The sequence below is a fragment of the Hevea brasiliensis genome, chromosome 8 (genome assembly GCF_030052815.1).
Source record: "Hevea brasiliensis isolate MT/VB/25A 57/8 chromosome 8, ASM3005281v1, whole genome shotgun sequence".
NCBI lineage: Eukaryota > Viridiplantae > Streptophyta > Magnoliopsida > Malpighiales > Euphorbiaceae > Hevea > Hevea brasiliensis.
Genome location: NC_079500.1, coordinates 21,572,522 through 21,587,619, shown reverse-complemented (window position 1 = coordinate 21,587,619; position 15,098 = coordinate 21,572,522). Strand labels below are relative to the sequence as shown.

Genomic DNA, 15,098 nt, shown 5'->3' with positions numbered 1-15,098 from the left:
ATGGAGCCACTAAAAACCTATAAATAACTGTCATTACATTACATAACGGCCATTATTTAAAACCATGGTCTAGATTTATTGCTGCTAGTTTTATCAGTTTGAATTACCAATTAGCTGACATTTTTACTAAATCTCTCCAAGGGACTAGGATTGGGTATATTTCTAACAAGCTAGGAGCATACAATATATACACTCCAACTTGAGGGAGAGTGCTAGAATTATATATATAGTTCATAGCTTGAGAAATTCATAAATCTCCAATTTCACAAAATTCTCTTCTCTTTATTTTCTTCTTCTTTTTCTTCTTCTTCTTCTTCTCAATTTTACAAATATTTACCATGTATTACACTATGATAGGTTTACAAACACTAGAATATCAAAATCTATATAAAAGGAAACAATTTATGGGAATTAACAATGATAAAAAGAAATTCCAATTAAGCTACCTATAATTTCAGTAAAAACAGTAATGCACATTTTCTTTTCAAACGATTGAAAGAATAAATAATAAATGAATACATGGGATATAAAATGCCTAGTGTTCAGAATCCAACATACAAAGCACATTTAAAAAAAAAAAAGAAAGAAAAACAGTAGTGATTTAGACATATCAAAATAAGTAAGAAAGCAGAAAAAGAGAGGGAAAATAAGATTAACAATACTATCATGCTCAAACGAAGATTTCTTCTGTAGGATTCAGGTTTTTGTGAACGAATGTCCTTAGCAATAAAAGAGAAGTCTCACTGATGAAATGAAGGGAAAAAAGAAAAAAAATTATTTTAATTAGTTCTCAATTTTGATAATTTAGGGCATGTTCACTTGAGGAAAACTAAAGTAGTTTTCTATAAAAGTGCTCTAAAAATTGTAAAAAGAGCTTCGTGTTCATGTGCCAATTTTTCAAATGGAGAACTGGAAAATTAGTTTTCCAAATTTCAACTAAGATTTGAAAAATAATTTTAAGTTGTTTACTATTGTTTTACTTCATAACAAAAATTCTATTTTCCAACTATTTTCCAAATGGAAGACGATGATTTTTCTGTAACCAAAATTATATTATAACTTTTCATAACTAAAGTTTAATGATTATATAAAAATATTTATTTACAACGATAAAAAAAAAATAATCATCTTATTGTAAAGAAATAAATAACACATTAAAAAATTTTAAAAGTAAAATAAGTTTTCAAATATATTTTATAATGATTTATTTTCTAATTATAAAAATATGAATAATTTTTTAAATTTTCTAAATTAGAAAATTATTTTCAATTATTGACAAGTGAACGTATTTCCATGGAAAATGAAAATTGAAATTTTTTTAGAAAATGGAAAATGAAAAACAAAAAATTGTTTTCTACAAGTAAACAGAGCCTTAAGATTATTGTTAATTCTTTTACTAGAAACCTTCCAAATTGGGTAGATATGATCTAGGACATGAGCTTTATTATTATTTAGGAAATAGGAATATTCATTAGGAATTGCTTCCTATTTATAAATAATTTTTATTCTTCTATTCAAGATCACTAATCCTAATAGGCCAATTCATTGAGCTTTCATGAATCCTATGTAAGCTAGTACTCTATTAGGCCTTTATTAATAGAATTAAAGGTATTTGATTAGGTTTTGAAGCACAACATGCCTAGAGCGATATCTCCTCATTCTTAAATATTAATACCTCCTTTCCTCTATCTATCAAAAGTGCTCTTAGCATTCTTCTCTCTCTACTTTTCCTCTATTTCTTTGCATCAAAAGATCATAATCAATCCAATCTCAAAATCCATAATTTTATTATCAAGTGCCTTATGCTAATTTGAAGAGTTTTATTTGCTGAATTCATTATACTCCAAAATAAGGACACATAATTGGTCTAGTTTGGGTATTTAATAAAATCTATAAATATCGGACACTAATACCCCTCAAATGCTTCTTGATGCATAACCAATACTCAATTCAACTCAACTCGACTAAACTAAACTAAACTAAGTCTTTATCCCAAAAAATTGGAGTCGGCTATATGGATTCTCTTTCTCCACTCTAAACAATTTTGAGTTAAATCCTCGAAAATGTAATACTTCCAAGTTATATTGTACTACTCTCCTCCAAGTCAGTTTAGGTCTACCCCTTCTTTTCTTTCTATCCTCTAATCTAATGTGCTCTATCCTCTAACCTAATGTACTCTACTTGTCTAACTGGAGCCTTCGTATGTCTACGCTTCACATGACCAAACCATCTCAATCTCCCTTCTCTCAACTTATCCTTAATTGGCACTACTCCTACCTTTTCTCTAATACTCTCATTACGGACTTTATCTAGTTTAATATGGCCACTCATCCACCTTAACATTCTCATCTCCGCAACTCTTATCTTAGACACATACGACTCCTTCAGTGCCCAACACTCACTATCATATAACATGGCCGGTCGTATGGCTGTACGGTAAAATTTTCCTTTCAACTTATTGAGAATCTTACGATCACATAAAACATTCATGGCACGTCTCCACTTCAACCATTCGGCTTTAATCCTATGACTAACATCCTCCTCACATCCCCCATCTACTTGAAGGATTGAGCCAAGATATTTAAAGTAATTACTTTGAGATAGTACCACTCCATCCAAACTAACTCCTTCCTTATCACCAGTTCGGCCTTCACTGAACCTGCAATGCATGCATTCTATCTTCATTCTACTTAACTTAAAACCCTTTGACTCTAGAGTACTTCTTCAAAGCTCTAGCTTTCTATTGACTCCTTGCGTCTCATCTATCAAAACTATATCATCTGCAAACATCATGCACCAAGGGATACTCTCTTGTATATGTTTCGTCCATTCATCTAAAACTAATGTAAAAAGATAAGGACTTACAGCTGAACCTTGGTGTAATCCAACTGAGCTAGGAAAATCTGTTATGCCCCCTCCCACTGTGCGCACAATAGTAGTTGCTCCTTCATTCATATCTTTCAACACTTGTATGTACCTAATAGATACCCTCTTTTGTTCTAACACTCTCCATAAGACATCTCTTGGAACACTATCATAAGTCTTATCCAAATCGATAAAAACCATGTGTAGATCTTTATTCACATCTCTATATTTCACCATCAAGCTTCTAATGAGAAATATCGCTTCCATAGTTGAACGACTGATCATGAAGCCAAATTGATTGGGCGAGATAGAAGTGTCATGACGTAGTCGATGTTTTACAACTCTCTCCCACAACTTCATAGTATGGCTTATGAGTTTAATTCTCCTATAGTTTGAACAACTCTGTATGTCTCCCTTATTTTTAAAAATAGGTACTAAAATACTCCTCCATTCATTAGGCATTTTCTTTGAGTTTAGAATCTTATTAAATAATTTAGTTAACCATGCCACTCCCATATCTCCCAAACACTTCCACACTTCAATTGGTATACCATCGGGTCCACAGGCTTTACCCACTTTCATTCTCTTAAGTGCTTCCTTTACTTCTAAAGATCTAATCCTTCTAGTATAATTCACATTCTTTTCTATCGCTTCCATAGTCCACAGGTTCTTTTTTTTTTTTTCAAATTCAAAGTAATTTTTAGATTATTGTAAACATCTATCGAATGTATTTTAAATGCCAATATACATTCTTCTTCAGAAGCAACTATTTAAAAAGGTTGCAAGACACGTTGTACAAATGCAGGGTAAAATTCATCCATCCTCTTTGAATATTTGACACTACAACAGCACCATTGCTGAACATTAATTTGTAACATAAACTCCCATAAATATCAATTTAAGTATCACTAAAGCCCTTATAACTTAATAACTAGTTTACTGATAACAAAAGCTAATGTGCCATTTTAGCTAAATTTTTTTAAAATTTTTTAATTACAATAAATCAACATAATCTGTTTCTCTTCCCCTTTCTCTCTTCCTATCCTCTCTCCATGATCCCTCCCTCTCTAGTCTTTGTCCTCCCATCTCTCTATCTCATTCTCCCTCTCCATCTCTCTGTCTCATTCTTTTTCCAAACCCAACCAACACCCCCCTTCTTCATAGACCCAAACCCAGGTTACCTCCCTCCTTGCCCCTAACCTCCAATCACCCTCCTTCCTGTCCCCCACCTATCACACAACCCACAACCCCCCCCCCCCCCCCCAACCTACCTCAAATCGCAACCCAAAATCCATTTCCCTTCTATCCTCCTATTGTGATCAACCCCCCTCCCCGAAAAATCATGAAGCAGTTCAAAAACCCCACAACCTCCACCATCATAGCCATGGCCTCCTCATCGAAACACGAGTTCCTAGCCCAATACTGCACCTGTTGGAATCCCGTGTTTCATTACCTGTAGGAGTGTTTCATTCACAGTAGAATTTGTATATAATTATAATTACTTTCTTTCTTTTGTGATAGTCTTCTAGTCTATCTAAGCTTTCTTTTAGATCTGGAATCATTGTATATAAATAGGAGGAAGAGTACAAAGTTTATATATATATATATATATATATATATATATAAAATATAGAATTTTTCTCTCCCAAATACCTAGTTCAACATGGTATCAGAGCTGAGCCATTTATTTTTGGCATGAAACACTGTTCAACCAAAGTTAAGGTTTTGCTAGAGTAAGCTTCTAGACACAATCATAGAGGGAGTTGGTTGTCACCGCCCATCCCGAAAAGAAGGAAAGCCGCCGATCAATCTATCCAGGAAAACCAACACCATCTAGCATCGCACGTGGTCACACGCACCGTTTCAAGTCTCACCGCCATTCACACACGCAGGCATGTGGACCTATTTTTGGGCTCTATTTTCGACCGACTCCTCCAGCGGTCTTCCCAAGGCTCTGTCTCTATCCAGGGTATACCTAAATTGACTTTGAGGAGAGTAGTACAACATGACCTAGAAGCATTATACATTTCTGAGGATTTAACCCAAAGTCATTTAGAGTGGAGAAAACGAATCCATAAAACAGACCCCAAATTTTTGGGATAAAGTCGTAATTGAGTTGAGTTGAGTTTCCGACCAACTCCTCCAGCGGTCTTCCCAAGGCTCTGTGCCTCTACCCAGTTGTTTTCACCTCTTGGTTTGCACCTTTGATCCCTAGACTTATTTTCCTTTCATTGCCACTGCTATTTTCTTTGCAATTTTTTGTTGTTTCTTTTTTGGCTTCTTGTTTAACAAATGACTGATAGAAAAGATCTAACTGAAACAAGGATGAGCCCAATAGGTGACAATCCTTCTCTACAAATTAGGTCGGTAAAACTTGATAATACTAACTATCTTGCATGGTCAAGATTCTGTTTGTTATTTATTCAGACTAGAGGACTACAATGATATGTTATCAGAAAAAAAAAAATAAAAAAATAAGAACCTGGTAGTTCTACTCATAGCCAATAGGAATATGAGAATTCCTTTGTAATGTCCTAGCTAATTAATTCAATGCAACCACATATAGCCCGCAGATATTTGCTTTTGAATAGTGCTATTGCAATATGGAGTGTTGTGTCCCAAACTTATTCCCAAATGGGCAAATGGCACACAAATCTATGAGATACGAAACAAGGTTCATAATACAGAACAAGGAGAGGTGACCATTGCTCAATACCTTACTAAATTGAGTGGTTTGTTGTAAGAACTAGACTATTACCAAGATTTTCAAGCCGCCTGTACTGCTGATGCCATTAAATTCCAAAATTTGATTAAAAAAGAATAAATCTATGACTTCCTTACAAAGTTGAGTATAGAATATGATCAAATTTTAATCCAAGTGTTGGGTAAGGACCGTTTGCCTTCCCTAAGATAGACTTATTCATATGTGCAGCAGGAGGAAAACCAAAAAAGTGTTATGATTCACTCTATACCTACTGGGAAGGCTAGGTTAATAGCTGCTTTAAGCTTCCTCCCGTGAACAATCACATAATAGTCCATCAGATAAGAATTATTTACATTGCAATCATTGTGAAAAATCTCAGCATACAAAGAAACATTGCTAGAAGTTACATGGTCGGCCATCCAAAGGGTGCGGAGTGAAATGGACAAGCTCAGCAAGACCACAAGCGAAGATATATGAGACAGTAGACTTTTTTGAAGACATTGCTCCTACTGCCACCAGTGGTATCCTCTCCAATGAAGAAGTACAATTCCTAAGACGTTTGCTGTCACAACTGGAATCTCAAATTGCCACAGTTGCCTTTTCTAATTTTGTTAAATAAGGTAATACTTTTCTGGCGAATTTTGAAAAATCTTTTTAGGTTATAGATTCTGGAGCAAATAAGCACATGACAAACTTTGCAAATAAATTTACAACCTATTTCCCATGTTTAGAGAAAAATAAAATCCACATAGCAGATAGATCCTTGGCCAATATCTTTGAAACAGGTTCTGTAGAATGTACTCCCAATATAAATCTCATTTTAATTTTACATGTGCCCAGTTTTCCGATTAACATCTTCTATTAGCACTATTACTAAAACCCTTAATTACAAAATTGAATTTTTTTTTTCCTACCCATTGCATATTTCAGGAACTGAAAACGGGGAGAATGATTAGTAATGGTGGAATGCAAGATGGCTTGTTTTTGTTGGATGACAGTGTTGGTTTCTCAAAGCCTAAAGCTTTGCTAGGAAATTGAATAGGAGCTAATCAGGAGATCACTCAGTGGCATAAAAGATTAGAACATCCTTCATTTTCAACCTTAGAAAGGTTTTATTCCATTTTGTTTAGACAATGCAAATCAAAATCATTAGTTTGTGATGCTTGTGAACTTGTTATATACACAAGGAATTCTTATTCTTCAATAAATAATAAAGTTTTGGCTCCTTTTATGACTACTCATTCTAATGTATGAGGTCATGCTCAAACAATCGCTTTATTTAGTTATAGATAGTTTGTTACTTTCATTGATTGTTGTACTAGATTGATTTGGATTTATTTGTTGAGAGCTAAGAATGAAGTATTTTCATATTTTCAACAATTTCATGAAATGATTTGCACTCATTTGATTAACAGGTCAAAATTCTAAGAACTAATAATGGGACAAAATATATGAATAAAGCTTTTCAGTCTTATTTAGATTCACATGAAATCCTACATCAAACTAGTTGTGTAAATACTAGTGCACAAAATTGATTATCTGAAAAGAAAAATAGGCATTTACTTAAAAGTGGCTAGATCCCTTATGTTCACAACAAATCTTCCCAAGTTTTACTGGGGGGATGCTGTTCTTTCTATAGCATATCTTATCAATTGGATGCCCCTTCACACACTAAACTTTAAGAGTGATTTGAAAATTCTTAAGTTAAGAGTTCTTATATTGTTACTCAAAAAGTGTTTAGGTATGTTTGCTTAGTTCATAGGTCACATGTCGGGAAATTAGAACCTAGAGCACTAATATATGTTGTGGGTTATTCTAGAACTCAAAAAAAGTAATAAATATTATCATCCTCCTTCAAAAAAATATTTTGTGACCATAGATGTAGCCTTTAGGGAATCTAAACCCTATTTCCAGTTACCTCTTCAGAAGGAGAATAATAAGGAAGAGGTTACTTTCCCTACTCCTTTTCAGTGGGAGATTCTTAGACTTGAACCTAATCTAAGTAGTGACGATAAGCCTATTGCTCCTCAACCCACATAGAGACTGAATAGGCCAATTACTCTTCATTCATCAATCCACAAAGAGACTGAATAGAATTGATTTAAGAACTTACACTCACCATGACACGACAGATACAGTCATTGAGCATGATACACCTAATCAGTCAGAATCCCTGGATTCAGCTCCTGCACATCCTGAGCCTGAAGAATTATGTGGTAAGACTCATCCTTTTGATACTCAATCTGATTCTAATTCTTCCGCTGATGATCTTTATATACCCATTGCTCATAGAAAAGGGGTTAGGACTTGCACCAAACATCCCATATCCAAGTTTATTTCTTATTATTCTTTATCTCCTTCCTACAAAGCCTTGGTCTTATCTGTTTCTTCTGTTTTTATCAGGATTGGAAGAAAGCATACCTTGGTCTAAAATGGAAAGCTGCCATGGTAGAAGAGATGAAGGCTTTGGCAAAAAATGAGACCTAGGATCTTGTTAGCCTTCCATTGGAGAAGAAACTGGCTAGACACAAATGGGTGTTTACTGTAAAATGTAAAGCAAATGGCTCCATTAAAAAAATATAAAGCCAAGCTAGTGGCAAAAGGCTTTACTTAAGACATATAGGGTAGATTATCAGGAGACTTTTGGCCCTGTTGTAAAGATGAATACTAGCAGGATCTTACTGTCATGTGCTGTAAACCTTGAATGGGACCTATAGCAATTTGATATTAAAAATGTTTTTTTTTTTTTTCAAGGAGATTTAGAAGATGAGGTCTACATGGAGATTCCTCCAAGATTTAAGGATAAAAAGACCAAACGAAAAGCCTACAGATTGAAGAAGGCATTATATAGCTTGAAGTAGTCACCAAGAGCATGGTTGGACAAGTTTAGTAAGGCCATGATTTCCTTTGGGTACCATCAAAGCAATGCTAATCATACCTTATTTATGAAATATCGTAGAGGGAATATTACATTGCTTATTGTCTATGTTAATGATATAGTTGTAATAGAAGATGATAAGGAAGAAATTGCTCATATGAAGGAATGCTTGGCCCAGAAATTTAAAATTAAAGACTTGGGTAAATTAAGGTACTTCCTGGGAATAAAAGTTGCCAAATCAAATAGAGAGATTTTTATTTCTAAAAGGAAGTACATATTGGATTTCTTAGATGAGACTGAAATGTTGGGATGTAAACCATTAGAATCTCCTATTAAAGCTAATCACAAGTTGCAAACAAGGGTTGGGGAGTCGATTGACATAGAGATATCAAAGGTTAATTGAGAGATTGATTTATCTTTCTCATACTAGACCAGAGATTAATTTATCTTTCTCATACTAGACCAGAGATTAATTTATCTTTCTCATACTAGACCAGACATACCTTATGTTATAAGCCTAGTTAGCCAGTGCATGCACGATCCTCGAGAACCTCTGCCTTCCGCAATTTAGGTATTTAAAATATGCATCGGGAAAAGGACTTCTTTTTTCAAAACATGGCCATCTCCAAATAAAAGCCTTTACTGATACAAATTGGGCTGGATCTCTCGATGATAGGAAATCAACATCAGGCTATTATACCTTTGTTGGTGGCAATTTAGTCACTTAGACCAGTAAGAAGCAGAATTTAACAACAAGATCCAGTTCAGAGACAGAGTACTGAAGCAGAATTTAACAAGAAGATCTAGTGCAGAGACAGAATTCATAGCTATGACACAAGGTATTTGTGAGTTACTATGGTTGCGGAAATTAATGGAGGAAATGAGACTAGTAGAGACAAACAATTTGTCCTTATTTTGTGACAACAAAGCTGCTATCAATATAGTTTATAATCCAGTTCAACATGATCAGACCAAGCATATAGAAATTGATCGACACTTCATAAAGAAGAAAATAGTAGATGAATCTTTAAGTGTCTCTTATGTGACTTCAAAAGAATAAGTGACTTCAAAAGAATAAGTGACTTCAAAAGAATAAGTGACCTATGTGTTTACTAAAGGATTAAGCAGCAAATTATTCCATACTTTGATTTGCAAGTTGGACATGTGTACCATACTTGAACTAACTTGAGACGAAGTATTGAAACCTCGTGTTTCATTCACTGTAGAATTTGTATGTAATTGTAATTACTTTCTTTCTCTTATGATAGTCTTCTAGTCTATCTAGGTTTCCTTTAGATCTAGAATCATTGTATATAAATAGGAGAAAGTGTACAAAGGTTTTATATATAGAAAATATAGAATTTTCCTCTCCCAAATACCTAGTTCAACAACACCAAACTCAACCGCTTCCTATCAAAACCCTTGTAACTGAGAAGGTCATACAAGAATAATAAGCAATCTAAGTCACAAACACAAGTAGTGCAAAGATTGATGACGACAAAAAAAGGAAAAGAAGTTATAATCAAAGTCATAGAGAAAATAAGCATGACCCGAATTTCCAACCGCAGGAGTTATAATGACTAGAATAATGGTAAAGTGAACACAGAGCACCAACGTAAAGGAACTGAGCAAATCGTATGAAGCCAATGTGATGTTCATAGCCTTACCAAGACTGTAAAGATATGGGGAAGAGAAGTTCATATATGGAATTGGTAAAATTTGCATCGTCTTTGGCAGCAAATAAATTCAATCCACAAGCAATGAAGTTTTGAATTTCTCAAAGCTTTACCAAAGCTAAAAGCTACACACATTGAATCCAAAATGATGTTCCATTTTTCACTAACTCAAAATGTCCTTCAACTTTTGTTGGTGATCCTACTTGTGGCCTTGGTGTTGATCTTGTACATGTGTCTTCTGGATCTTCACCAACAACTACAAGCTACCCTCCAATTCAGGTCAGCATGGTGGATTTTGAGATTTGGATTGTTTTTGTTCTTAGGCATCATAAAGCATTTTCTCAATGCATCCTTGCTTACCATGCATTGGAAAGTTTTGTTTCTCTATTTCTCTCCTCACCAAATTTGTAGTTTTAATTTGAGTTTGTTGAATTTTTTGTTTTAATTATTTGATATTTGATTTTGGGTTTGTTGAATTTTTATTTGTTGATTTTGGATGTTAGATTTATTGTTTTGAAGTTTCAACTTTTGTGTAAATTTAGGTGTATTTTTTATTAAGGGGAGAATCATAAGTAAACCAGGAAACAAAGGGAAGAATCATGGGTAAAGGATAGATAATGGGAGCTTCTCTATGCTTATCGAGTTGCATGTGGTGTTGGTTTGGTAGGATTGCGAAAAACAAGTAAAGAGGGAGAAGGTGAACATTACAACTCGTCAAGTAAAATAAAGAGGGAGGAAAGGAGAGGCACTGGTGATGGATGTTGGATGGTGACAGATGAGGGGTTGCAATTAGGCTACGGCAAAATTAGAGAGGGGGAGAGAGAGACTCAAATGGAGAGAGAGGAGAGAGAAAATATTTTTTTCTCTAACGTCTAACATGTCAACAGGTTAATCGAGAAACCAACCATCTCAGGTTACAAGAGCTTTATTGATAATTAAATTGATGTCCAAAAAAGTTTTGTGTTACAAATTAAAGTTTAGAGACAAGACTATTACAAAGCTTAAAGTTCAAGAACGATGTGTGAAATTTACCTATGCATAAACTAGAAAGAAAGACAATAAGTTGTGAATTGCAACTTGATAACACTTATGCTTTATAGTATTTATTTGTCAACCAATAAACACCACAAGATAATTTTAAAATAACAGTCACAATAAAGGCAAAAGACATGACAACTGCAAGAAAAATAAAATCTATACAAATGCATCATGGCCAAGTCTTCCCTAAATCAACACTCAAATCAAATTGGCATCTTATTTGTAGCTGCATTCATCTGTTATTTGATATGAATCACAAATGGCCATTAATAAACTCGCATATCCTTCTATCAAGAAAGGATTAGAAGTTACATCAATTGTTAAGGGATACGTCCTTTTTAAAGTCTTAAAATCGCATGAATTACCATACAGCAAAAAAGAGGGGAAAAAAATATTTATCTTAAAAAAATAGGCCAAGTATAACTCACCCTCAAAGACTAACTCAAGGAGAAGAAGGCCCAAGGCTTTATAAGGGGGCACATTACCCTATCCCAAACCAATGTAAATATTAATACCACCCACACACCACCCCCCCCCCCCCCTAACTCACCCCAAAAGTTTGCCCAAGAGCTAGCTTAAGAAAGGAGGAGCAGTGTCCAAGGCTTTATAAGGGGCTTATTACCCTATCCAAACCCATGGGATACTAGCAATTTAGAAGTACTTTAAAATAGCTGGAAAGTTATAATTATAAAGTAGTGATATCTAGCCAGAAAAGGGAACTAAGAATTAGTTTGCAGAAATATTTAAAATGCTGCCATAGATTAAAACAATATAATTAAAACTCCTGACACAACAAAAAAGTTGAGAGCAAGATTCCTGCAGCATCCTCTAATATAAAACTATATTTCATAGTCAAATGGTAACCCATGAACATCTCCATTATCGACAAAAATGGGAAATTTTCCTTGCAAGCATACCATAAACTAGTGCGTACAAATTCTATAAGTAATAAACCTCAGCCAAGGATAACAGAAATTTTTTTTTTTTTTTTTTTGTAGTTGTAAACATTTTACACCTAAAACAAAAGAATTTCAGCTTAAAAGAATTTCTTTTAAACGAAAAATTGATATCTTCTCCTCGTTTCCTCAGGTTCCTTTGAAGCCAACCAAATACAAGTAGATATAAACTCAGGAACAATAACTAGTTAAAAAAACAATAACCCAATTCAGGAGCCATAGCTTAGGTGACATTTCAATTCTCTAAAACTTATAGAACAAACCCATGAGATTAAAAGTGGATTCTACGTTCTATAAACATAAAGTTAGCGATTAAAAGTGGATTCTACGTTCTATAAACAGAGAGAAGAGAATGAGAAATGGCAGCAGAGAACTGACCTTAGCTTCTTCTCTGGAAAATATCTCGTGTTCTCTGCAAGGATGCGAAACGAAGGAAAAAATAATAGTTTTTAGAGAGAGAGTTGTGTGTGAGGGAAGAGCAGCAGAAAAAGAAAGAATATAAGCGGTGAACAGTGAGTAGAAACCTCTAAATCTGGGTCACCGTCGCGCGGAGAAAGGGTTCAGATCCTGCTATTGTGCGCTGCCGCTCGCAGTGTAGCTTTTACCGAGCCTGTCTTAACATGGGTTGGGCTTTTCTCACTTTTTTCTAATTGCCAATGGACCAGTGCTGGGCTGTTTCAAACGTACAACTATTCCACTCCACTCCACTCCTCGCCGTTACGGTGGGATCACTCAGTATTTTAATTCGGATCAGAAAATTAAAAATGATAAAATTATTTTTATATAAAATATTAATTAAAATAAAATTAAATCAAATAAAAACTATTTTATTTAATTCAACTCGACACGTCAATTTTAAACAAAGCTTAATAATTGCAAAAGGATTCTTTTTTTTTAAGCAAAGGCGGAAATGGAAATACAATTAATTTAGGATATATTTAATTTAATTGTTATATATAATTGATATTAATTAATTGATAATTAATTATAATTAATTTATATTAAATATTTAGTAAATTATATATAATTATTGTTGTTGATATATAAAATGATTGATAAAAGGTATATTTTATAATTTATTTTATTATTAAAATAAATATATAATTATTAATTTATTATATTATATTATTTATTTTATTATTAAAAATAGATAAATAAAAAATTTTAAAAATGTAATTTAATAATTTAAGAAAAAAATAAAAAAATAAATGTTATAAAGAAAGTGAAATTAGAGTGATAAATTAAAAATATTAACTATCGTATTAATTATGTAATATTTAACCATAAGATATAAACATAATTATGAATTAACATATCTATAGCATAATAGTACTTTTATAATTAAAAATTATAAGGTAATTTAATATATTTATAACTAAAATTATTAAGAAAATATAGAAAAATGAAATGCAATATTAAGTTGTATTTAGTTAATAAATATATATACATATATCAAAATATATAATTATATTAAAAATATATAATACATATAAAAAATTATAGAAAAATATATGTATAAATTTGGTTCTTGGTTAGGTATGATTTCAATTCAGTTTTAGTATGATTTTGATTTGGTTCTTAGTAAAGAATAAAAATCAAACCAAAGTATTAAAATAACTTTGGTTCGATATGGTTCCTGTCGATTCGATATGGTTCTTTGATTCTGTTCAGAACCCCAAAAACCATGCACGACCCTACTCTCAGCTATCAGTTGCATCTAATAACTGAATCAAACACTCCCTCAATCAATTTCCATTTTAGTCCATTTACTCAAAAAAGGCTTTAGGTGGAAACAGTGACAAAGGCAGGAATTCAAATTAGGAGGTCTAATTTTTTTATATAATTAAATAGAGAGTCTAATTAAAATATATAATTTATAAAAATAATATATATGAAATAAATAAAAGTTGATAATAAATTTGCTTAGATAAAATTGACTTGTTAAAAATTAATTGAAATTGTTATTAATTTAAAAATATATAATATTATAATTTTTTGAACTTAAAATATATTAATGGCTTAAAATTTAAAAACTTTATTCAATTTATTTTGTTAATATAATGAAATTTCAGCAATAAGAGATTCCAATAATAATAATAAATTATGAGTACAAAGTCACTAAAGTTTTTTAAATTGATTAAAAATATGATAAAAGATTTGATGACATTGTCCAATAATTTAAATTTTAAAGCATAAAGTTAGTGTTTGTGGATTTATTAGAAATGTAAAATGATAAAATATAATTAATGGAGAAAAAGATACCATAAAGCAATAATGTTTGAGGATTTTTTTAGCAAAAATATTTGTGTTTCAATATTGATATTATTCTTTCAATAAGATAGCAAAGAATTTAGAATTTTTATTTAAATTACTAATAAATTACTAAAAGTTTTTAAAATATTAAGTCATTGCTCCATCAAAATTTTACAAATAATAGTAAAAAAAAAACTATTTTTTAAAAAAATTATTACACTCGTAAAAAATTTTAAAATTTAAAAAGGTGAAGTGCCTATCAAAATTTAGTAGGTGATAACCAAAATTTTTTGTGAAATTACTATTACACCCTTCAAAATTTTTAAAATTTGGGGGGCCAATGCCCCCTTGTCCATAAAGTGGTTACGTCCCTGGGTGAAAGGAATATGGTAGTGCGTTTAAAAAAGCCCAACCCAATTAGAAGAGAGAGAGAGAGAGAGAGAGAGAGAGAGAGAGAGACCCAGCCGTGTAACGCTCTTTTAACCCCAATTAGATTCTATTAGGGGGGAGTATTCTGTTGATTTGGTTTCGAACTGAACTACTCCAAAAACAAAAAAATAGAATCACTTAAAAAAGTAAACCAAATCAAACTAAATATTTAAGAATAACCAAACCGAACAAAACCGAAAAATAATGATTTGGTTTTAGTTTCATTGCATTAAACCGAAAATATTTTAGGTTAATTTCTATTCTCTGGGCTGAGCTTGAATGGATAATTGGACTAGATA

At 32.5% G+C, this 15,098-nt stretch overlaps 1 protein-coding gene across 4 annotated transcripts in view; it reads right to left on the bottom strand.

Annotated features, from left to right (window-relative positions):
- Positions 1–12,807, bottom strand: part of LOC110640091 (homeobox protein HAT3.1) — a 29,373-nt gene extending 16,566 nt beyond the window's left edge. Inside the window, exons 1-2 of one of the 4 annotated variants that reach the window (XM_058151452.1) lie at positions 12,642–12,807; positions 12,496–12,529 (exon numbers count right to left, since the gene is read on the bottom strand). The gene's annotated coding sequence lies outside the window, so the exon portion shown is untranslated. The other 3 variants (XM_058151451.1, XM_021791273.2, XM_021791280.2) reach the window with 3 other exon arrangements.
- Positions 12,808–15,098: the final 2,291 nt, after the last annotated feature.